We start from the raw sequence: 26,769 nt of genomic DNA on the forward strand, positions 1-26,769 counted from the left end.
CTCCGTTTCCTGTAGTCCACGATCAGCTCCTTTGTCTTCGTGACGTTGAGGGAGAGGTTGTTGTCCTGGCACCACATTGCCAGGTCTCTGACTTCCTCCCTCTTGTCGTCGGTGATCAGGCCTACCACCATCGTGTCGTCTGCAAACTTAATGATGGTGTTGCAGTCGTATGCGGCCATGCAGTCGTGGGTGAACAGGGAGTACAGGAGGGGACTAAGCACACACCCCTGAGAGGCCCCCGTGTTTTGGGTGAGCTCCCGAACCAGCTCCACTAATCCTGGGTGGACTGTTCCAGTTGTAACAAGCACAAAATACCTTGGCTTCCACTTGGACAACCAACTCAGTGGGGACCAACACATTGACCAGGCAGTGAAAAAGGCTTCAAAGCGTCTCCATTTCCTGAGAATAACCAAGTTTCCATCCAACCTTTTTATGCGAGTAAAATACAGTATATGTCGGATAAAAAATGTGTCAGTAAAATTAATAATGTGAGAAATGTTGCTGGAAACGCTTTAATGCACAAATATTGATATAATAACCATCATATCGAAGTGGACTTGGAGTCACGCGATGATATGGCGTATGATATGGTGTGTGGTCCTCCCACTATGACTCGTCGGGAAAACATGCAGTTTATTAGGCTACAGATGAAATAAATGATGGTGAACTTTACAGGTTGGTGTAAGTGCAAGGTGATGAGCTTGATGCTCCTTTCCAATAAATACCAGAGTGGGCTCACTCACAATGTAATGCCATTTTTTTGTGAGAAAACCATCAGTAGAGTTGAAAATGCGATGGAAATCCATTTAAATTAGATTTTTAATCGGTACATGGGAATTTAACCGCAAAATGTATTTTAATGTGCACTACGTCATCACACACAGCCTTTTATCCGCAACAAGTCAGTTTGATGGAAACACATCTCTGGCTGGAAAATACACATATTCTTTTCATGCAGATTTTTGAATATTCGCATGAAAATCTGTCGCCAATTGGATGAAAATCTAGCTTGTGATGGCAAGAAATGGCCTTCCCACTGATGACCTTGTGGAACTCTACACCACCGCCTAGAGTATGCCAGTGTGTTGCTGGTGGGCTGCACAAAGAAGCAGCAAGCTGCACTGGATAGGGTACCGAAAAGGGCAAGCAAGATAATAACAAAAAACAAAGATTGTATAAATGTATCTGTGCATTCTGCATAATTCAGTCTTGTTGAGTACGAGCATGAATGAAATAACCCCCCACCATTAGCTCTGACAAATTGAAAACCCTAGTCATTGGCGACTCCATTACCCGCAATATTAGATTTAAAAAGAATAATCCAGCGATCATACACTGTTTACCAAGGGGCAGGGCTAACGACGTAAAGGCTAATCTTAAAATGGTGCTGGCTAAGGAAAAAACTGGCGAGTGTAGAGAGTATAGGGATATTGTTATCCACGTCGGCACCAACGCTGTTAGGATGAAACAGTCAGAGGTCACCAAGAGCAACATAGTTTCAACGTGTAAATTAGCTAGAAAGATGTGTCGGCATCGAGTAATTGTCTCTGGCCCCCTCCCAGTTAGGGCGAGTGATGAGCTCTACAGCAGAGTCTCACAACTCAATCGCTGGTTGAAAACTGTTTTCTGCCCCTCCCAAAATATAGAATTTGTAGATAATTGGCCCTCTTTCTGGGACTCACCCACAAACAGGACCAAGCCTGGCCTACTGAGGAGTGACGGACTCCATCCTAGCTGGAGGGGTGCTCTCATCTTATCTACCAACATAGACAGGGCTCTAACTTCTCTAGCTCCACAATGAGATAGGGTGCAGGCCAGGCAGCAGGCTTTTAACCAGCCTGCCAGCTTAGTGGAGTCTGACACTAGCACAGTCAGTGTAGTCAGCTCAGCTATCCCCATTGAGACCGTGTCTGTGTCTCGATCTAGGTTGAGCAAAACTAAACATGGCGGTGTTTGCCTTATCAATCTCACTGGAATAAAGACCTACTCCATTCCTGTCATTTTTTAAAGAGATTGTGATATCTCACATCTCAAAATAGGGCTACTTAATGTTAGATCCCTCACTTCCAAGGCAGTTATGGTCAATGAACTAATCACTGATCATAATCTTGATGTGATTGGCCTGACTGAAACATGGCTTAAGCCTGATGAATTTACTGTGTTAAATGAGGCCTCTCCTCCTGGTTACACTAGTGACCATATCCCCTGCGCATCCCGCAAAGGCGGAGGTGTTGCTAACCTTTACGATAGCAAATGTCAATTTACCCCCCCAAAACTGACTGCGTTTTCGTCTTTTGAGCTTCTAGTCATGAAATCTATGCAGCCTACTCAATCACTTTTTATAGCTACTGTTTACAGGCCTCCTGGGCCGTATACAGAGTTCCTCACCGAGTTCCCTGAATTCCTATCGGACCTTGTAGTCATGGCAGATAATATTCAAATTTTTGGTGACTTTAATATTCACATGGAAAAGTCTACAGACCTATTCCAAAAGGCTTTCGGAGCCATCATCTACTCAGTGGGTTTTGTCCAACATGTCTCGGACCTACTCATTGCCACAGTCAAACCCTGGATCTAGTATTGTCCCGTGGAATAAATATTGTGGATCTAAATGTTTTTCCTCATAACCCTGGACTATCGGACCACCATCTTATTACGTTTGCAATTGTAACAAATAATCTGCTCAGACCCCAACCAAGGACCATCAAAAGCCGTGCTATACATTCTCGGACAACCCAAAGATTCCTAGAGGCCCTTCCAGACTCCCTCCACCTACTCAAGGACGTTGGAGTACAAAAATCCGTTAAAACCTAACTGAGGATCTAAATTTAACCTTGCGTAATACCTTAGATGCAGTCGCACCTCTAAAAACAAAAAACATTTGTCACAAGAAACTAGCTCCCTGATATACAGAAAATACCCAAGCCCTGAAGCAAGCCTCCAGAAAATTGGAACGGAAATGGCGCTCCACCAAACTGGAAGTCTTCCTACTAGCTTGGAAAGAAAGTACAGAGCAATATCGAAGAGCCCTCACTGCTGCTCGATCATCCTATTTTTCCAACCTAATTGAAGAGAATAAGAACAATCCAAAATGTATATTTGATACTGTCGCAAAGCTAACTAAAAAGCAGCATTCCCCCAAGAGAGGATGCCTTTCACTTCAGCAGTGATGAATTCATGAACTTCTTCGACGAAAAGATCATGATCATTAGAAAGCAAATGACGGATTCCTCTTTGAATCAGCGTATTTCTCCAAAGCTCAGCTGTCCTGAGTCTGCACAAAACTGCCAGGACCTAGGATCAATGGAGACACTCAAGTTTTTTAATCTTATATCTCTTGACACATTCATGAAAATAGTCATGGCCTCTAAACCTTCAAGCTGCATACTGGACCCTATTCCAACTAAACTACTGAAAGAGCTACTTCCTGTGCTTGGCCCTCCTATGTTGAACATAATAAATGGCTACCTATCCACTGGATGTGTACCAAACTCACTAAAAGTGGCAGTAATAAAGCCTCTCTTGAAAAAGCCAAACCTTGACCCAGAAAATGTAAAAAACTATCGGCCTATATCGAATCTCCCATTCCTCTCAACATTTTTGGAAAAAGCTGTTGTGCAGCAACTCACTGCGTTCCTGAAGACAATGAATGTATACGAAATGCTTCAGTCTGGTTTTAGACCCCATCATAGCACTGAGACCGCACTCGTGATGGTGGTAAATTACCTTTTAATGGCGTCAGACCAAGGCTCTGCATCTGTCCTCGTGCTCCTAGACCTTAGTGCTGCTTTTGACACCATCGATCACCACATTGTTTTGGAGAGATTGGAAACCTTAATTGGTCTACACGGACAAGTTCTTGCCTGATTTAGATCTTATCTGTCGGAAAGATACCAGTTCGTCTCTGTGGATGGTTTGTCCTCTTACAAATCAATTGTAAGTTTCGGTGTTCCTCAAGGTTCCGTTTTAGGACCTCTATTGTTTTCACTATGTATTTTACCTCTTGGTGATGTCATTCGGAAACACAATGTTAACTTTCATTGCTATGCGGACGACACACAGCTCTACATTTCGATGAAACATGGTGAAGCCCCAAAATTGCCTACCCTGGAAGCATGTGTTTCAGACATAAGGAAGTGGATGGCAGCAAATGTTTTACTTTTAAACTCGGACAAAACAGAGATGCTATTTCTAGGTCCCAAGAAACAAAGAGATATTCTGTTGGATCTGACAATTAATCTTGATGGTTGTACAGTCATCTAAAGAAAAACTGTGAAGGACCTCCGCGTTTCTCTGGACCCTGATCTCTTATTTGACGAACGTATCAAGAATATTTAAAGGACAGCTTTTTTCCATCTTCGTAACATCGCAAAAATCAGAAAAGTTTTGTCCAAAAATGATGCAGAAAAGCTAATACATGCTTTTGTCACTTCTAGATTAGACTACTGCAATGCTCTACTCTCTGGCTACCCGGATAAAGCACTAAATCAACTTCAGTTAGTGCTAAACACGGCTGCTAGAATCTTGACTAGAACCAAAACATGTGATCATATTACTCCAGTGCTAGCCTCGCTACACTGGCTTCCTGTTAAGGCTAGGGCTGATTTCAAGGTTTTACTGCTAAGCTACAAAGCATTACATGGGCTTGCGCCGTCCTATTTCTCAGATTTGGTCCGATTCTCTGCCTCTGACCCTATTACGGGGGCTGAGTCACTGGCTTACTGGTGCTTTCCATGCCGTCCCTAGGAGGGGTGCATCACTTGAGTGGGTTGAGTCACTGACGTGATCTTCCTGTCCGGTTTGTCGCCCCCTCGGTCTCGTGCAGTGGAGGAGATCTTTGTGGGCTATACTCAGCCTTGTCTCAGGGTAGTAGGTTGGTGGTCTGTTGATATCCCTCTGGTGGTGTGGGGGCTGTGCTTTGGCAATGTGGGTGGGGTTGTATTCTGCCTGGTTGGCCCTGTCCGGGGGTATTGTCAGATGGAGCCATTGTGTCTCCCGACCCCCCCCCCGTCTCAGCCTCCAGTATCTATGCTGCAATAGTCTATGTGCTGGGGGGCTAGGGTCAGTCTGTTACATCTGGTGTTATTCTCCTGTCTTATCCGGTGTCCTGTGTGAATTTAAGTATGCTCGCTCTAATTTTCTCTCTCTCCCTCTCTCCCTCCCCTCCTGGAGGACCTGAGCCCTAGGGCCATGCCTCAGGACTACCTGGCCTGATGACTCCTTGCTGTCCCCAGTCCACCTGGTTGTGCTGCTGCTCCAGTTTCCACTCTTCTGCCTGCGGCTATGGAACCCTGATCTGTTCACCGGATGTGCTACCTTGTCCCAGACCTGCTGTTTTCAACTCTCTCTCTCTACCGCACCTGCTATTTCAACCTCTAAATGCCCGGCTATGAAAAGCCAAGTGACATTTACTCCTGATGTACTGACCTGTTGCAACCTCTACAACCACTGTGATTATTATTTGACCCTGCTGGTCATCTATGAACGTTTGAACATATTGGAGAAAAATCTGGCCTTATAACTAGCCTACACTCGCTCAAGAAACCAGTAAATCAAGACGAGATCATTTCAATTCACAAGGTTAGGTGCCCCCCTTCCATACCACTCAGTCAGTACTAGTAGTAACCTCTACAGTAAAGTGTAAAATATCTTCTCTTCACTGCCTGAGCCGTGGGCAATGAAGAGGTAAGCAGGTCTCGTTCCATTTCCAGTGTTCCTTCCTCTTCCCCTCACTGAGTATTGCTGTTCCAGTAAAGGACGTTTCTGAAAGGGTGTGAAACTAAGGGTTATGTAACCGTGACCACATATTGAGGCTGCCACGGTGTGTGTGCGTGTGTGCATGTGTGTCGCCATGCATGGAGGATGTAATAACCTATATTTTCTGGTCCCCTGCTTAGTGCTCAGCTGCTACCCTCTCTCCCTCGCTTTCTCACCCTCTCTCTCTCTCTCTCTCTCTCTCTCCATCCCTCTCTCTCTCTCCATCCCTCTCTCTCTCTCCCTCCACAGACTCCATAGGTTGTTGCTGAGAGTGCTGATTGGCTAGGCTGTAGAACAAGGAGTTAGCAGGGGGCAGTGAGGCAGGTTAACCTGAAGGGACAGAAGACATTATCCCTCAGCAAAATAGCCCAGAGGGAGCCCTCTAGTCATTGTCAGTGTCTGACTCTCTGTTTATACCATCAGATTGGACTTCTGTTTAACCAACAGAGCTAGAAAGCCAGCGATAGCTGAAGCTGAAAACATGGGGTTTTGGGTTGAAGAAAGATAATTGTTATATGACAATTTGTATGTGAATGTCATATTCAGTAGTGAATGAGTGATGATTGCATTGACAGTAGCCACACTGCTGCTGGAGTGATTGCTCTGAGCCCTGAACCTGTCGGTAGAAAGACTCACCAAGCAGCCCAGCTAAGGGCTGCTTGGTTTCTAATGAGTGAAGAGCTGTAACCTTGAGTATCCTGCAGCTCTCTCTTCCTCCCTTTTCTCTCTCTCCCTATCTCCCTTCTATCTCAACCCCTCTCTCTCTCCTCTCTCATTTCTCTTTCTCCCCTCTCTCTCCCCCCCTCTCTCTCATTTATCTTTCTCTCTTCTCTCACCCCCCCTCTCTCTCTCTCTCTCTCTCTCTCACCCCCTCTCGCTAACACTCCTCTCACCTCTCTCTCGCCTCTCCTTAATTCTCTAATTCTCTGCTCTCTCTCTCTCTCTCTCTCTCTCTCTCTCTCTCTCTCTCGCTCTCTCTCGCTCTCTCTCGCTTTCACTCTCTTTCTCTCTCTAGCTCTCTCACACTCTCTCTCTCTCTCTCTCTCTCTCTCTCTCTCTTTCTCTCTCTCTCACCCCCTCTCTCTAACACTCCTCTCACCTTCTCTCTCTCGCCTCTCCTTATCCCTCTCTCTTTTCCCCCTCCATCTCTCTCTCTCTCTCTCGCTGTATGTCAGTCTCTCTCTGAGGAGGAGAGGCAGTTATTAATGTGACAGAGGGTAAAAGGACGCTTCGGATGAGATCAATCACTGGGTCCCAGGCAGGCAGGGGACGACAAGGGCTGCTTCCCAAATGGCACCCTATTCCCTTTATAGTGCACTACTTTCACCAGGGTCCATAGGGCTCTGGTCAAAAGTAGTGCGCTGTGTAAGGAATAGGGTGCCATTTGGGAGGCGGAAAAGGAGGCGCGGTACAGCCGGATGCTTTTAATAGACCCAATCATCTGTGGGCACCGGCCAGCCTCCTTCTTCTAGGCTACAGGTGGCAGTTGACATTTTTTTAGCGTCTCCTCCTCCTCTCCCTTTCTCCTCCTCTCCTCTCTCTCTCTATCTCTCTCTATCTCTCTCCCCCCTCTCTCTCCTCCCCCTCTCTCTCCCTCCCTCCCTCCCTCTCTCTTTCTCTCTCTCGCTCTCTCCCAGTCCCACAACACTCTGAGGAGTGCCTCCTCTGCTGAAGGAGTTATCATTTCAGGTCTGAAGTGAGATCACTCACTTGGCGTATGTATGTGTGTGCGTTCTGCAGGATGTTTTCAGGCTGCGGTGGATGAATCGACTTAGAATGATCAATCAATCAACCAGTGTTTACCTATCACATTGATGGATAAGGACAATTATCAACCGACGCCCAGCCTATAGTATCTATTGATAAGATCTCAAGCTTAATTCTCTTGAATATAAAAGGTTTTAAAAGGCATGGGGGAGAGAGAGAGGGAGTGAGGGGAGAGTATGAAGGAGAGAAGGAGGGAGGGAGGGAGAGAGAGGGAGGGAGGGAGAGAAAGAGAGAGGCCAGTTCCCACAGCAGCAACAATGGACCAGTGATGGAGTGAGAGAAGCAGAGTGAGGTAGAGAGAGAGAGAGGGAGGGAGAAAAGAAGCAGAGCATGGTGGAGAGAGCAAAAGAGAAAGAGAGCCTGTTGTATTTACATGTAATCAGACATGGCAGAACCTCACGACACAGTATGCATGCATAAATAATTTCACATGGAGAAATGTTAAATGTAATACTGCAGTGGGATGGGCATAACTTACTCCTTTCCTCTACTCCACTATGTATGAATTAATTGATTCACTTATTCAAATATTTACATATTCAAAGCCTGTCATTCACACACAGTCATTTGCACAATATCCATGCATCACAAGTTCTCACACAATGTGAACAATGTTAGTATGCATGACTACATGTGAATGGGATTATGTGAATCCCGATATCATCACCGGGATATGCTCTTTCTCACCTAAAACAGCTCATCTTCTCTGTTCTGCTTTGCACTACCTGAAGTTTTGGCTTTCCCCTGGAAAGAGTAGAAAAGGAAAGACATCTCTGAAGACTCCAGCAGTTAGTCAACCACCGCAGGGGTCCAGGGGAAAGTTCCTGCCCCCCCCCCCTCTCTCTCTCTCAATTCAATTCAAGAGGCTTTATTGGCATGGGAAACATATGTTTACATGAACATTAAACATTAAACATTACACAAAAGTTCCAAAAGAATAAATACATTTCAAATGTCTCTCTCTCTCTCTCTCTCTCTCTCTCTGTTTGTGTGTGTGGGCTGATCCTGTGTGTGTGTGGGCTGTTCCTGGGAGGGGGAGGGGGGCTGCAGCGGGATGTTCCTCTTGTCCAGGTGGGAAAGGGCAGGGTGGAGTGCAATAGAGATTGCATCATCTGTGGATCTGTTGGGGCGGTATGCAAATTGGACTGGGTCTAGGGTTTCTGGGATAATGGTGTTGATGTGAGCCATGACCAGCCTTTCAAAGCACTTCATGACTACAGATGTGAGTGCTACGGGTTGGTAGTCATTTAGACAGGTTACCTTAGTGTTCTATGGCACAGGGACTATGGTGGTCTGCTTGAAACATGTTGGTATTACAGACTCAGTCAGGGACATGTTGAAAATGTCAGTGAAGACACTTGCCAGTTGGTCAGCGCATGCTCGGAGTACACGTCCTGGTAATGCGTCTGGCCCTGCGGCCTTGTGAATGTTGACCTGCTTAAAAGTCTTAGTCACATCGGCTACGGAGAGCGTGAACACAAAGTCATCCGGAACAGCTGATGCTCTCATGCATGCTTCAGTGTTGCTTGCCTCGAAGCGAGCATAGAAGTGATTAGCTTGTCTGGTAGGCTCTTGTCACTGGGCAGCTCGCGGCTGTGCTTCCCTTTGTAGTCTGTAATAGTTTGCAAGCCCTGCCACATCTGACGATCTTCGGAGCCGGTGTAGTAAGATTCAATCTTAGTCCTGTATTGACTCTTTGCCTGTTTGATGGTTCGTCGGAGGGCATAGCGGGATTTCTTATAAGCGTCCGGGTTAGAGTCCCGCTCCTTGAAAGCGGCAGCTCTACCCTTTAGCTCAGTGCGGATGTTGCCTGTAATCCATGGCTTCTGGTTGGGGTATGTACATACGGTCACTGTGGGGACGACGTCATCGATGCACTTATTGATGAAGCCAGTGACTGATGTGGTGTACTCCTCAATGCCATCGGAAGAATCCCGGAACATATTCCAGTCTGTGCTAGCAAAACAATCCTGTAGCTTAGCATCTGCATCATCTGACCACTTCCTTATTAACCGAGTCACTGGTGCTTCCTGCTTTAGTTTTTGCTTATAAGCAGGAATCAGGAGGATATATATATCAGATTTGCCAAATGGAGGGCGAGGGAGAGCTTTGTACGCGTCTCTGTGTGTGGAGTAAAGGTGGTGTTTTTTCCCTCTGGTTGCACATTTAACATGCTGGTAGAAATTAGGTAGAACAGATTTAAGTTTCCCTGCATTAAAGTCCCTGGCCACTAGGAGCGTTGCCTCTGGATGAACGTTTTCCTGTTTGCTTATGGCCTTATACAGCTCATTGAGTGCAATCTTAGTGCCAGCATCGGTTTGTGGTGGTAAATAGACAGCTACGAAAAATATAGAAGAAAACTCTCTTGGTAAATAGTGTGGTCTACAGCTTATCATGAGATACTCTACCTCAGGCGAGCAAAACCTTGAGACTTCCTTAGTATTAGATTTTATGCACCAGCTGTTGTTTACAAATATACACAGACTGCCACCCCTTGTCTTACCGGAGTCAGCCGTTCTATCCTGCCGATGTAGCGTATATCCCGCCAGCTGTATGTTATCCATGTCGTCGTTCAGCCACGACTCAGTGAAACATAAGATATTACAGTTTTTAATGTCCCATTGGTAGGATATCCTTGATTTTAGGTCGTCCATTTTGTTTTCAAATGATTGTACGTTGGCTAATAAGATCGATGGAAGAGGCAGATTACTCACTCGCCGTCGGATCCTTACAAGGCACCCCGACCTACGTCCACGATATCTCCGTCTCTTTCTCATGCAAATGACAGGGATTTGGGCCTTGTCGGGTGTCTGTAGGATATCCTTCACCTCCGACTCGTTGAAGAAAAAATCTTAATTGCCCTTCGAAGTGCTGAAAGTAATATGCTACAGTACTCTAAATTGCAGTAGATTACACAGTTTTCACATTAGGCAATACACTTACATTATCCAACAAAACTTACAGAAAATCTATAATTTCCATAATATCTATCCAATGTGTAATCAAAGGTGTGCTTAATGAAGACATTCTCTACAATCATTCATGCAAAAAAAAACGTACAATTGTTCAGATATAAGTGCAACACAGGTCTACTGTCTGTAATCAAATGTAAGAAATTAAATTAAACATATTAAATTAATGAAAATAAAACATATTGTTTATCACGCATTAATTTGCATCACGCCTGTCTGAGCATTTGGCCGTAAATTCTCATCCACATCACAGTGAATGTCCTCATTGTTCATGCACCGCGGGAAAAACCTTTTGGCATGGCGAACGAGGGTTGCACGCTCATGTAGATGGCAATCGTACACCTTCCATCTCCATGCTGAAAAAAAATCCTCAATAATGTTGAGAAAAGGAGAGCATGGGGGCAGGTATACAGTGCATTCGGAAAGTATTCTGACCCTTTGACTTTTTCCACATTTTGTTACGTTACAGCCTGTTTCTAGAAACCTGTTTTTGCTTTGTCATTATGGGGTATTGTGTGTAGCTTGATGATGGAAAACATGAATTTAATCAATTTTAGAATACTTTCTGAATGCACTGTAGGGTCACGAATCGGGGATAATAATAATAATAATAATTGGTCATTTAGCAGACGCTCTTATCCAGAGCGACTTACAGGAGCAATTAGGGTTAAGTGCCTTGCTCAAGGGCACATCGACAGATTTTTTACCTAGTGGGCTCGGGGATTAGAACCAGCGACCTTTCGGTTACTGGCACAACGCTCTTAACCACTAAGCTACCTGCCGCCCGAAACCATGGGCCCGAAACCATGCCTGAACCACCTCTGCATGGTGGAATCTGACGTTGCCCCACACAATGACATAGGTGACCCCGTCACCTTGACAGGCCTGCTCAATTTCATTGAGAAACACAATGAGGTGTGCAGCGTTGTAGGATCCAAGTAATGGCCTACGTCCTACCACACCATCTTCAGAGATAGCTGCACACATGGAGATGTTTCCCCCACGTTGTCCAGGCACTTGGAAGGTTGCCCGTTGGCCAATGAGGTTCCGCCCACGGCGCCGAGTTTTGGCCAGGTTGAAGCCCGCTTCATCAACAAAGATATACTTTTGATGGTTCACAGCAGCATCAAGCACCATCACCCTATAAAAAATATATTCTGGTTAGTTATTTTTACAGTACAGTTCCAATATTGTGAAGTAGCATGTGCATCAAAAAGTAATAGTAATACAGTATAAACCATTTCTGTATGGACCTCGCTTTGTGCACGGGCACATTGTCATGCTGAAACAGAAAAGGGCATTCCCCAAACTGTTGTCACAAAGTTGGAAGCACAGAATTGTCTAGAATGTCATTGTGGCGTTATGATTTCCCTTCACTGGAACTAAGGGGCCTAACCCGAACCATGAAAAACAGCCCCAGACCATTATTTCTCCTCCACCAAACTTTACAGTTGGCACTATGCATTCGGGCAGGTAGGGTTCTCCTGGCATCCGCCAAACCCAGATTTGTCCATCAGACTGCCAGATGGTGAAGCGTGGTTCAACACTCTAGAGAACGCGTTTCCACTGCTTCAGAATCCAATGGCGGCGAGCTTTACACCACTCCAGCTGACGCTTGACATTGCGCATGGTGATCTTAGGCTTGTGTGTGGCTGCTCGGCCATGGAAACCCATTTCATGAAGCTCCCGACGAACAGTTCTTGATCTGACGTTGCTTCCAGAGGCAGTTTGGAACTCGGTAGTGAGTATTGCAACCGAGGACAGATTATTTTTTACTCGCTACGTGCTTCAGCACTCGGCGGTCCCGTTCTGTGAGCTTTTGTGGCCTACCACTTCGCGGCTGAGCCATTGTTGCTCCTAGATGTTTCCACTTACAATAACAGCACTACTGCAGATTTAGCAGGGCAGAAATTTGATGAACTGACTTATTGGAAAGGTGGCATCCTATGACGGTGCCACGTTGAAAGTCACTGAGCTCTTCAGTAAAGCCATTCTACTGCCAATGTTTGACTATGGAGATGGCATGACTGCGTGCTCGATGTTATACACCTGTCAGCAATGGGTGTGGCTTAAATAGCCAAATCCACTAATTTAAAAGGGGTGTCCACATACTTCTGTATATATAGTGTATTTCTAGATGAAACACTGATTAGGTTTGGTGAAAAAGTTACTGTGTGATTTTGTGTGTTGTACTTAGTCAATTGAAAATGTGCTTAGAGCAAAAAAACAACAACAGCCTTTTTGATGATCTGTTTTGAGTTTTGTACTAAGAGTTTTACCACATACTTGTGAAAATAGTACCAAAGCAATAAATAAATAAATAAAAAAACATAATTTCCTGATTTAGTTTCCTATTCCCTTCAGTTGTATTCATTCGCCACGTATTCAGTATTCCTACCTATATTCACTGGAGTTGGTGTTATTCTCAGGTTTGGTTATTCTAGTGGTGTCTCTATCCAGTATGATCTAGTTTAAACACACGGCAGGGAGTTTGCTGTCTGCCCAGAGTGTTTCCACCTCCAGCACACCTTTCCTCTCCATAAATCTACAGGACAGGTACACGGCATGTTCTCTCTCGCCAATACTCTGGCTCTCATTCTCCCTCTTTCAATTTATCATTCGCTCTCTCATCTTGTCTCTGTCTCTCTCTCTCTGTCTCTCTCTCTCTCTGTCTCTCTCTCTCTCTCTCTCTCTCTCTCTCTCTCTCTCTCTCTCTCTCTCTCTCTCTCTCTCTCTCTCTCTCTCTCTCTCTCTCTCTGTCCCTCTGCGTCTCTTTCTCTCTCATTCTATTGTCTGAACCTGGCGAGGGTAGGCAGAGCAAGTTGATAATCATCTGTCTTACTGTATATACTGTTATATTTGTCTAGCCTCTGTGTATATCTGTGTGTTTTAATGGATGCCAAACCCACTCTGTCTCTCTTTAGAGAGTTAAAACCTTTACCCACAGCCCTAGTGTCTCCGTTATAGGAGAGTTGAGTAAGCTAGCCAGGCCATGATTGACCCCACTCAGCAGAGGGCAGACAACATGGCCTTCAGCTCAAACAGCACTGGGAACCTCGGCATGACCACTCAGGACTGTGTAGAGAGTACAACGGTAGCGCCAGCCAAGGTCAATGGAAGGCTTTAGCAGCTTATAGGAGTAAATAAACCTGGAGAGGGAGAAGGACGGACCTAGATGGACCTGTAAAAAGTTTTATAAGAGGACGTATAGTAAAGCAGCTAACAGGGACGGTTAGAAAGAAGATGGAGGATGGGGGTTTTACATGTAAAAATAGTAAAGTCACTGCGGGAATCCTAGGGCTCGATTCCATCTGTAACACTGAAGAACCGCACTACAATGTGATAGAAATTTAAAGGCAATGTTCTTACATTTGCGGAGACTGCATTCATGGTAAACACTGCATACAGGTAACTACCAAAATAAAGGAAACACCAACATAAAGTGTCTTAATAGGGTGTTGGGCCAGCATGAGCCAGAACAGTTTAAATGCACCTTGGCATAGATTCTACAAGGAACTTTATCGGAGGGATGTGACACCATTCTTCCACGAGAAGAGTTCAATTGGGTTGAAATCTGGTGACTGAGACAGTCATAGCATATGGTTTACATCTTTTTCATGCTTATCAAACCATTCAGTGACCACACGTGCCCTGTGGATGGGGTTATTGTCATCCTGTGGGGGCATAGCCATGGTAGCCAAAATAATGGCCAAAATAATGGCCTGCCCAGCATTTGTATACATGAACCTAAGCATGATGGGATGTTAATTGCTTAATTAATTTAGCAACCGCACCTGTGTGGAAGCACCTGCCTTTAATATACTTTGTATTCCTCATTTACTCAAGTGTTTCCATTATTTTGGCAGTTACCTGTATGTCGGCTCAATCGGAAATTACCTGTTAAAATGTAAATGTTCAGCGCTACGGATTGAATTGAGCCCCTAGTTCACTATAAGGGCATAGAGTGCCACTTGGGATGCAGTCCTAGTGTAGCCTTTATAATCCTACAGTATGGATTATGCATGTTAATTCTGTGTGTATCAGCTCTATGTATCAACACCGATGTGAGCTCTGACGAATTACTGAATTATTCCTATGAGAAGAACTGATAAAAGCATATTTCCTTACGCTACAGACTGTAATTAAGCAATAAGGCACGAGGGGGTGTAGTATATGGCCAATATACCACGGCTAAGGGCTGTTCTTATGTACGACGCAAAGCGGAGTACCTGGATACAGCCCTTAGCCGTGGTATATTGGCCATATATCACAAACCCTGAGGTGCCTTATTGCTATTATAAACTGGTTACCAACGTAATTAGAGCAGTAAAAATACATGTTTTGTCATACCCATGGTTTAAGGTCTGATATATCACAGCTGTCAGCCAATCAGCATTCAGGGCTCGAACCCAGTTTATAATGTTCCATTGATCGCAGTCATTACAGAATTTTCAACATCAGGATTCACAATGAAAAGGAGGATAAAAAGAGACATGGATGTTAACTATTCCCTTTTGTGTATCATAATGTAAAGATTGAACCATTTAATAAGCAAATTACTACAGAATCTTCACCGCATGAATTATTGGGCAAAGAGACTAATTAGAATACAAAATGGAGATGAAAGCAACGGGCTGATGCAAATGTTGAGTCCCAAATGACACCCTATTCCCTATTTAGTGCACTACTTTTGACCAGGGCCAATTGGGTTCCGGTCAAAAGTAGGGAAGTATATAGGGAATAGGGTGCCATTTCGGATGCAGAACGTCTTCATAGCACGAACATGTGGCCTAATTTCATGTTACATTAGCATAGCATGAAGGAGAGAGAGATAAGTGTAGAACACAGAGCAACTTATCACACAATCAAATACATACAGTACCAGTCAAAACTTTGGACACACCTACTCATTCAAGGGATTTTCTATATTTTGACTATTTTCTACATTGTAGAATAATAGTGAAGACATCAAAACTATGAAATAACACATATGGAATCATGTAGTAACCCAAAAAGTGATATATATATACAGTGGGGAAAAAAAGTATTTAGTCAGCCACCAATTGTGCAAGTTCTCCCACTTAAAAAGATGAGAGAGGCCTGTAATTTTCATCATAGGTACACGTCAACTATGACAGACAAAATGAGGAAAAAAATTCCAGAAAATCACACTGTAGGATTTTTAATGAATTTATTTGCAAATTATGGTGGAAAATAAGTATTTGGTCAATAACAAAAGTTTCTCAATACTTTGTTATATACCCTTTGTTGGCAATGACACAGGTCAAACGTTTTCTGTAAGTCTTCACAAGGTTTTCACACACTGTTGCTGGTATTTTGGCCCATTCCTCCATGCAGATCTCCTCTAGAGCAGTGATGTTTTGGGGCTGTCGCTGGGCAACACGGACTTTCAACTCCCTCCAAAGATTTTCTATGGGGTTGAGATCTGGAGGCCACTCCAGGACTGGCTAGGCCACTCCAGGACCTTGAAATGCTTCTTACGAAGCCACTCCTTTGTTGCCCGGGCGGTGTGTTTGGGATCATTGTCATGCTGAAAGACCCAGCCACGTTTCATCTTCAATGCCCTTGCTGATGGAAGGAGGTTTTCACTCAAAATCACATGATACATGGCCCCATTAATTATTTCCTTTACACGGATCAGTCGTCCTGGTCCCTTTGCAGAAAAACAGCCCCAAAGCATGATGTTTCCACCCCCATGCTTCACAGTAGGTATGGTGTTCTTTGGATGCAACTCAGCATTCTTTGTCCTCCAAACACGACAAGATCTATTTTGGTTTCATCTGACCATATGACATATGACATTCTCCCAATCCTCTTCTGGATCATCCAAATGCACTCTAGCAAACTTCAGACGGGCCTGGACATGTACTGGCTTAAGCAGGTGGACACGTCTGGCACTGCAGGATTTGAGTCCCTGGCGGCGTAGTGTGTTACTGATGGTAGGCTTTGTTACTTTGGTCCCAGCTCTCTGCAGGTCATTCACTAGGTCCCCCCGTGTGGTTCTGGGATTTTTGCTCACCGTTCTTGTGATCATTTTGACCCCACGGGGTGAGATCTTGCGTGGAGCCCCAGATCGAGGGAGATTATCAGTGGTCTTGTATGTCTTCCATTCCCTAATAATTGCTCCCACAGTTGATTTCTTCAAACCAAGCTGCTTACCTATTGCAGATTCAGTCTTCCCAGCCTGGTGCAGGTCTACAATTTTGTTTCTGGTGTCCTTTGACAGCTCTTTGGTCTTGGCCATAGTGGAGTTTGGAGTGTGACTGTTTGAGGTTGTGGACAGGTGTCTTTTATACTGATAACAAGTTCAAACAGGTGCCATTAATACAGGTAACGAGTGGAGGACAGAGGAGCCTCTTAAAGAAGAAGTTACAGGTCTGTGAGAGCCAGAAATCTTGCTTGTTTGTAGGTGACCAAATACTTATTTTCCACCATAATTTGCAAATAAATTCATTAAAAATCCTACAATGTGATTTTCTGGAGAAAAAAATTCTCAATTTGTCTGTCATAGTTGACGTGTACCTATGATGAAAATTACAGGCCTCTCTCATCTTTTTAAGTGGGAGAACTTGCACAATTGGTGGCTGACTAAATAAATTTTTTCCCCACTGTATATACAGTGGGGAGAACAAGTATTTGATACACTGCCGATTTTGCAGGTTTTCCTACTTACAAAGCATGTAGTGGTCTGTAATTTTTATCATAGGTACACTTCAACTGTGAGAGACGGAATCAAAAAAAAAAATCCAGAAAATCACATTGTATGATTTTTAATTAATTAATTTGCATTTTATTTATACTTAGGTTGGAGTTTTAATGACTCCAACCTAAGTGTATGTAAACTTCCGACTTCAACTGTATATACACTGCTCAAAAAAATAAAGGGAACACTTAAACAACACAATGTAACTCCAAGTCAATCACACTTCTGTGAAATCAAACTGTCCACTTAGGAAGCAACACTGATTGACAATAAATTTCACATGCTGTTGTGCAAATGGAATAGACAACAGGTGGAATTTATAGGCAATTAGCAAGACACCCCCAATAAAGGACTGGTTTTGCAGGTGGTGACCACAGACCACTTCTCAGTTCCTATGCTTCCTGGCTGATGTTTTGGTCACTTTTGAATGCTGGCGGTGCTTTCACTCTAGTGGTAGCATGAGACGGAGTCTACAACCCACACAAGTGGCTCAGGTAGTGCAGCTCATCCAGGATGGCACATCAATGCGAGCTGTGGCAAGAAGGTTTACTGTGTCTGTCAGCGTAGTGTCCAGAGCATTGAGGCGCTACCAGTAGACAGGCCAGTACATCAGGAGACGTGGAGGAGGCCGTAGGAGGGCAACAACCCAGCAGCAGGACTGCTACCTCCGCCTTTGTGGAAGGAGTAGCACTGCCAGAGCCCTGCAAAATGACATCCAGCAGTGTGTCTGCTCAAACGGTCAGAAACAGACTCCATGAGGGTGGTATGAGGGCCCGACGTCCACAGGTGGGGGTTGTGCTTACAGCCCAACACCGTGCAGGACATTTGGCATTTGCCAGAGAACACCAAGATTGGCAAATTCGCCACTGGCGCCCTGTGCTCTTCACAGATGAGAGCAGGTTCACACTGAGCACATGTGACAGACGTGACAGAGTCTGGAGACGCCGTGGAGAACGTTCTGCTGCCTGCAACATCCTCCAGCATGACCGGTTTGGCGGTGGGTCAGTCATGGTGTGGGGTGGCATTTCTTTGGGGGGCCGCACAGCTCTCCATGTGCTCGCCAGAGGTAGCCTGACTGCCATTAGGTACAGAGATGAGATCCTCAGACCCCTTGTGAGACCACATGCTGGTGCGGTTGGCCCTGGGTTCCTCCTAATGCAAGACAATGCTAGACCTCATGTGGCTGGAGTGTGTCAGCAGTTCCTGCAAGAGGAAGGCATTGATGCTATGGACTGGCCCGACCGTTCCCCAGACCTGAATCCAATTGAGCACATCTGGGACATCATGTCTTGCTCCATCCACCAACGCCACGTTGCACCACAGACCGTCCAGGAGTTGGCGGATGCTTTAGTCCAGGTCTGGGAGGAGATCCCTCAGGAGACCATCCGCCACCTCATCTTGAGCATGCCCAGGCGTTGTAGGGAGGTCATACAGGCACGTGGAGGCCACACACACTACTGAGCCTAATTTTGACTTGTTTTAAGGACATTACATCAAAGTTGGATCAGCCTGTAGTGTGGTTTTCCACTTTAATTTTGAGGGTGACTCCAAATCCAGACCTCCATGGGTTGATACATTTGATTTCCATTGATAATTTTTGTGTGATTTTGTTGTCAGCACATTCAACTATGTAAAGAAAAACGTTTTTAATAAGATGATTTCATTCATTCAGATCTAGGATGTGTTATTTTAGTGTTCCCTTTATTTTTTTGAGCAGTGTATATACACATATACATACATGCACATACACATACATACACATTTATACATATATACATAAACACATACATATATATTGTGACGTCACGAGAGGCTACACAGCTTTCAGCGGGATTGCTCAAGTAGTGCAAGGAGACAAGGTTCAAACAAAACAAGGATTTTATTATAGGTCTTGGGAAATTAACGAAAATATAACCAAATTCTGTTCTCTTGTGGCTCTTTAAGGGTTAACAGTTCAGGGATGTCTCTTCCACATCCAAAATCATAATTCTCACTCGCTCCGATAACTTTTCCCCAGCCTTACTGTAGTCCACGTTGCAGCTAGTGGCCAACCCAGCAAAAAGTCCTTCCAAATGTCTCTCACGTATTTCCACAGGTGCATATATCCAAAGGTGAGTATTTCCCAAAGGTAAGTATCTCCAAATCCTTATATTCCTCATGGAAGTGGACGTGCAGCACTCTTGTCCTCCAGAGAGCCCAGGTTGGAGACTGTGTCTCTTCACCCCCCACACTCCCTCAGTGTGTCTCTTCCCTTCCCAAACCTTCAGCTCATCAGCTCCTCATTTGTTTCAGCTGCGTGGGAAGATTGGCCATAGAGGGGTGGAGTTCCCGACCATACCAGCAGATGGAGCCATAGCTGTCTGGGTTTGCAGCCACCTCAGGGGGATGTAACGTCCCTCCAGGACACAGCCTCTCGTGACATCACACATCCCCCTCCTCGGGACCGACGTCCTCGTCGGGGTAAAGGCAGCGAAGAAGGCATCACGCCGGGAGAGGGCGTCCGCATTGCCGTGGTGCTTGCCAGCCTGCTCTCTCTTCAACTCCTCCACCTCTAGGACCAGGGACTCAGCCTCCTGTTGTCTCTCCTTGAGTTTCTTACTGAACGCATCAGCCTTGGTTTTAGCAGAGTTTAGCTTCTGTTGAGCAGCTTTCAGTTCCTTCTCTCTCTCTGCCTCCGCATTCTTCATCTTGTTCTCCAACACCTTGTACTTCTCCTCTGCCTTCTTCTGGACCTCCTTACTACTGCGCAGGGTCTCCTCACACTCCTCGATGGTCCTGCGCAGCCTCTCCAGCTCCCCCCTGTTGCTTATGGAAGGAGCTCTGTTGGAGTTTAGCCTGGAGGATATCTAACTCTTCTGTCTTCATGTCTAACTGTTGCTTTAACAAACGATACCTCTCAGCGGTCCCCTTCAGACCAGACAGTTCTTTGTCCAGATTCTGTAGCTCCGTCTCTGTGTCGGTCTGGGCACCTGCCATCCCTATCAGAGCCCGGGCGGGAGTGAGTAATTCGGAGGATTGCACCGGAGCCTTCCCAGGATGAGTCTTGCCTCTCCGTTTCCGAGGTACTCGGGTTATCCTCTCCTGAGACTCTCTCCAGAGTGGGTAAAAGGCTGGGCAGTCTCGTCCAATTAGGACAGGGACGGGGAGGGAATCAACCACCCCCGCCGTCGTGTGTATGGTTCCCCGTGTGCTGGTCATTGTAAGTTCAGTAATGGGGTATTCTCTGGTGTCCCCATGGACACAGGAAACTGGGAGGACTTTCCCCGGGGTCAGACACGTTGGGCCCACCAAATCCTTACGCACCAGGGTGGCCCGGCTACCAGAATCCAGTAAGGCCTCCACATCATGGTGATTCACAGTTACCGGGCAGGTGGGGGGGTCGATCTGGGCCGCCATCTACGACTCCCAAGAGCGAGGCAAAACGGTGTGTGGGTGCTGAGCTGGCGGACTCCGCAGTGGGCATAGGTTCATCGGCTGGTTTCCCACACTGCCAGGAGATATGTCCCATCTCCCCACACCGGTAACACTGTCGAGTTTCCCCCTCCTGGTGTACTCTTCTTGGACCCGCCTGGTTTCTGGCTCCCCCTGGAGCCGGGATAAGTCCTGACGTGGCTGGGTTCGAGACCTTGGGGTCCTTTGGACGGGTTCTTCCCATTTGTGGTGGGGCCGCACTCCTGGGGTCTTTTCGGGAAGCATTCAGCATCTCCGCTGTGGCCTGGTACTTTTCCACAGCTTCCACGGTCAGATCAGCCGTGGTCAAGTCCTGTTGACTGATGAACCGTTTTGCCTCATAAGGCAGGGGCGCGTAGGTAACGATCCACCACAACGGCCTCCACCACCGCCGCTGCTGTATTCCTCTGCGGATCCAGCCATTTCCTTGCGATTCGGACAAGTTCATGCATCTGCGCCCGAGGAGGTTGGTCTGGTTGGAAGGTCCAGCTGTGAAAGCGCTGGGCCATACCAAACTTTGTGAGTCCATATCTGCTGAGGATCTCAGACTTCAGGGCATCATAGTCAGTAACCTGGTCAGGGCCCATGTCCCGGACAGCATTCAGCGATTCCCCGGTTAGAAAGGGGGCTAACAGACCAACCCACTGTTGCTTGGGCCAGGCTTCCCTAGTGGCCGTGGCCTCAAATGCATGCAGGTATGCCTCAATGTCATCGGTAGCTCCCATCTTAGATATAAAGTCACTTGCCTTTATTGGGCGGGTATTTTGGACAACCCTCTGTCTCTGCAACTGCAATTCCTCTGCCTTCAGAAGGTTGGCTTTCTTTTGCTCCTCCAAGAGAGCCACGTTTGCTTGCATCTGGGCGTGCTGGCCAGCAACAAGGGCTTTCAATATGTCCTCCATTTCAGTCGGCGGGGAGCCTACGGCCAACTTGGAAAACTGGGTGATCAAACCTTCGGTATCCTCCTCTGACATGCACTATTAACGCTTGAGCGTGCCTGTATTCTCCACCATCTGTGACGTCACGAGAGGCTACACAGCTTTCAGCGGGATTGCTCAAGTAGTGCAAGGAGACAAGGTTCAAACAAAACAAGGATTTTATTATAGGTCTTGGGAAATTAACGAAAATATAACCAAATTCTGTTCTCTTGTGGCTCTTTAAGGGTTAACAGTTCAGGGATGTCTCTTCCACATCCAAAATCATAATTCTCACTCGCTCCGATAACTTTTCCCCAGCCTTACTGTAGTCCACGTTGCAGCTAGTGGCCAACCCAGCAAAAAGTCCTTCCAAATGTCTCTCACGTATTTCCACAGGTGCATATATCCAAAGGTGAGTATTTCCCAAAGGTAAGTATCTCCAAATCCTTATATTCCTCATGGAAGTGGACGTGCAGCACTCTTGTCCTCCAGAGAGCCCAGGTTGGAGACTGTGTCTCTTCACCCCCCCCACACTCCCCTCAGTGTGTCTCTTCCCTTCCCAAACCTTCAGCTCATCAGCTCCTCATTTGTTTCAGCTGCGTGGGAAGATTGGCCATAGAGGGGTGGAGTTCCCGACCATACCAGCAGATGGAGCCATAGCTGTCTGGGTTTGCAGCCACCTCAGGGGGATGTAACGTCCCTCCAGGACACAGCCTCTCGTGACATCACAATATATATATATATACATACATACACACATATATACAGTGGGGAAATTTTTTATTTAGTCAGCCACCAATTGTGCAAGTTCTCCCACTTAAAAAGATGAGAGAGGCCTGTAATTTTCATCATAGGTACACGTCAACTATGACAGACAAAATGAGAGAAAAAAAATCCAGAAAATCACATTGTAGGATTTTTAATGAATTTATTTGCAAATGATGGTGGAAAATAAGTATTTGGTCAATAACAAAAGTTTCTCAATACTTTGTTATATACCCTTTGTTGGCAATGACACAGGTCAAACGTTTTCTGTAAGTCTTCACAAGGTTTTCACACACTGTTGCTGGTATTTTGGCCCATTCCTCCATGCAGATCTCCTCTAGAGCAGTGATGTTTTGGGGCTGTCGCTGGGCAACACGGACTTTCAACTCCCTCCAAAGATTTTCTATGGGGTTGAGATCTGGAGACTGGCTAGGCCACTCCAGGACCTTGAAATGCTTCTTACGAAGCCACTCCTTCGTTGCCCGGGCGGTGTGTTTGGGATCATTGTCATGCTGAAAGACCCAGCCACGTTTCATCTTCAATGCCCTTGCTGATGGAAGGAGGTTTTCTCTCAAAATCTCACGATACATGGCCCCATTCATTCTTTCCTTTACACAGATCAGTCGTCCTGGTCCCTTTGCAGAAAAACAGCCCCAAAGCATGATGTTTCCACCCCCATGCTTCACAGTAGGTATGGTGTTCTTTGGATGCAACTCAGCATTCTTTGTCCTCCAAACACGACGAGTTGAGTTTTTACCAAAAAGTTATATTTTGGTTTCATCTGACCATATGACATTCTCCCAATCCTCTTCTGGATCATCCAAATGCACTCTAGCAAACTTCAGACGGGCCTGAACATGTACTGGCTTAAGCAGGGGGACACGTCTGGCACTGCAGGATTTGAGTCCCTGGCGGCGTAGTGTGTTACTGATGGTAGGCTTTGTTACTTTGGTCCCAGCTCTCTGCAGGTCATTCACTAGGTCCTCCCATGTGGTTCTGGGATTTTTGCTCACCGTTCTTGTGATCATTTTGACCCCACGGGGTGAGATCGAGGGAGATTATCAGTGGTCTTGTATGTCTTCCATTTCCTAATAATTGCTCCCACAGTTGATTTCTTCAAACCAAGCTGCTTACCTATTGCAGATTCAGTCTTCCCAGCCCGGTGCAGGTCTACAATGTTGTTTCTGGTGTCCTTTGACAGCTCTTTGGTCTTGGCCATAGTGGAGTTTGGAGTGTGACTGTTTGAGGTTGTGGACAGGTGTCTTTTATACTGATAACAAGTTCAAACAGGTGCCATTAATACAGGTAACGAGTGGAGGACAGAGGAGCCTCTTAAAGAAGAAGTTACAGGTCTGTGAGAGCCAGAAATCTTGCTTGTTTGTAGGTGACCAAATACTTATTTTCCACCATAATTTGCAAATAAATTCATAAAAAATCCTACTATGTGATTTTCTGGAATTTTTTTTCTCAATTTGTCTGTCATAGTTGACGTGTACCTATGATGAAAATTACAATATATATACATATATTTAACAGTTTTTTGGTTACTACATGATTATATATGTGTTATTTCATAGTTTTGATGTCTTCATTATTATTTTACAATGTAGAAAATAGTAAAAATAAAGAAAAACCCTTGAATGAGTAGGTGTGTCCAAACCTTTGACTGGTGCTGTACATCAGCTCACTCTGTGAGGGAGGATATGGAATTGTTAGTAGTTTATGTATGTGCCAGTAGATGGCAGCACAAACACACTCACACATACTGTACATAGCATGCAGACACCACAAACACACACTCATGCACGCACAAATCACGCATGCACACACATTCCCCATTGGCAAGCTTTCATTGTGCTGTGGAGCTCGTAAATGTCTAAGAAACACTTGCAGATATATCTGCCTTAGGTCCTCTGTGTATACATTGCATTCGGAAAGTATTGAGCCCCCTTAACTTTTTCCACATTTTGTTACGTTATAGCCTTATTCTAAAATTGACTAAATCGTTTTTTCCCCTCATCAATCTACACACAATACCCCATAATGACAAAGCAAAAACAGGTTTTAGACATTTTTGTAAAAAGCAGCAAGCCTGAAATATCACATTTACATAAGTATTCAGACCCTTTACTGAGTAATTTGTTGAAGCACCTTTGGCAGCGATTCCAGCCTCGAATCTTCTTGGGTATGACGCTGCAAGCTTGGCACACCTGTATTTAGGGAGTTTTTCGCATTCTTCTCTGCAGATCCTCTCAAGCTCTGTCAGGATGGATGGGGAGCGTCGCTGCACAGCTATTTTCAGGTCTCACCAGAGATGTTTAATCGGGTTCAAGTCTGGGCTCTGGCTGGGCGCTTAGGGTCATTGTCATGTTGGAAGGTGAACCTTAGCCCCAGTCTGAGGTCCTGTGCACTCTGGAGCAGGTTTTCATCAAATTCTCTCTGTACTTTGCTCAGTTCATCTTTCCCTCGATCCTGACTAGTCTCCCAGTCCCTGCTGCTGAAAAACATTCCCACAGCATGATGCTGCCACCACCATGCTTCACCGTAGGGATGGTGCCAGATTTCCTCCAGACGTGACATTCAGGCCAAAGAGTTAAATCTTGGTTTCATCAGACCAGATAATCTTGTTTCTCATGGTCTGAGAGTCCTTTAGGTGCCTTTTGGCAAACTCCAAGCGGGCTGTCATGTGCCTTCTACTGAGGAGTGGCTTCCGTCTGGCCACTCTACCATAAAGGCCTGATTGGTGGAGTGCTGCAGAGATGGTTGTCCTTCTGGAAGGTTCTCCCATCTCCACAGAGGAACTTTGGAGCTCTGTCAGAGTGACCATCGGGTTCTTGTTCACCTCCCTGACCAAGGCCCTTCTCCCCCGATTGCTCTGTTTGGCCGGGCGGCCAGCTCTAGGAAGATTCTTGGTGGTTCCAAACTTCTTCCATTTAAGAATGATGGAGGCCACTGTGTTCTTGGGGACCTTCAATGCTGCAGAATTGTTTTGGTACCCTTCCCCAGATCTGTGCCTTGACACAATCCTGTCTCGGAGCTCTACGGACAATTCGTTCAACCTCATGGCTTGGTTTTTGCTCTGACATGCACTGTCAACTGTGGGACCTTATATGGACAGGTGTGTGCCTTTCCAAATAATGTCCAATCAATTGCATTTACCACAGGTGGACTCCAAACAAGTTGTAGAAACATCTCAAGGATGATCAATGGAAACAGGATGCACCTGAGCTCAATTTCAAGTCTAATAGCAAAGAGTCTGAATACTTATGTAAATAAGTTGTTTCTGTTTTTTATTTGTAATACATTTGCAAAAATAAATAAAAAACTGTTTTCGCTTTGCCATTACGGGATGTGTGTGTAGATCGATAACGAAAAAAAATAATTTAATCAATTTTAGAATAAGGCTGTAACGTAACAACATTTGGAAAAAGTCAATGGCTCTGAATATTTTCCAAATGCACTGTATGTGTATGTGTGTGTGTGTGTGTGTGTGGGTGTGTGTGTGTGTGTGTGTGTGTCAGAAACAGCATTAGAGTTTATGAGGAGAGGCGACCAGACGTAATCTCTAGCCACAGCAAGCTGAGAAGAGAGGAGAGGCCAAATAGCATCCTATTCACTATATAGTGCACTACATTTGACCAAGGCCCATAGGGGCAAAAGTAGTACATTAAATAGCGAATAGGGTACCATTTGGGACGCACCCAGAGAGTTGCTGTTTCTCCAATATGTAACTTTGGACTGTCTCCACTCACACTGTCTTCCTAATGCTAATCCCATCTAGGGTATAGGGAGGGAGGTAGGGAGGCTCTGAAACAGCCAACAATCCTGCTGTGACACACACACACACACACTGCGACACACAGGACCCTCACTTTGGGGAGGAAATCACTAATTTTCCTAATCGACACTGAAATTGTTTCTTCACTCCAACAAGAGCTCGTTAAGAGGCAAACGAGATGGCTAATTAGAATGCTCTCAGCAAACATCGACATCTCTCCTCTTCCTCCCCTCATCCACGCAATTACTCAGTCCACTGCTCCGCTCGCGTTCACATAAACACGCAGTGTGTGTCACAGAGAGAAAGTTGCTGTTCTGATAACCCCGTTTCATGCTGCGTATGTTCATCCTTCCCTCCCTCCCTCCCTCCCTTCACGCCTGTAGAGCTTTGACCTTGAGAAGACAGTGTGTGTTTGTGTGTGTGTGTGTGTGTGTATGAGCGTGTGTGTGTGTGCCCATGGCAGCCAAGCAAGGAGGCAGCACGTAGCTAATCTACGGAGCATGTTGCTCAATGGGAGTGCCTGATAACGAGCACGTGGCAGCAGATGCTTGTAAGTGAAGCCCAGGTGTTACAAGACATGATGTACTCAGAATGACATAGCGCCACTGTTCTGCTCCCAATTTACTCACAGTGTGGATG

This window comes from Coregonus clupeaformis, chromosome 36 (assembly GCF_020615455.1).
Source record: "Coregonus clupeaformis isolate EN_2021a chromosome 36, ASM2061545v1, whole genome shotgun sequence".
Classification (NCBI taxonomy): Eukaryota; Metazoa; Chordata; class Actinopteri; order Salmoniformes; family Salmonidae; genus Coregonus; species Coregonus clupeaformis.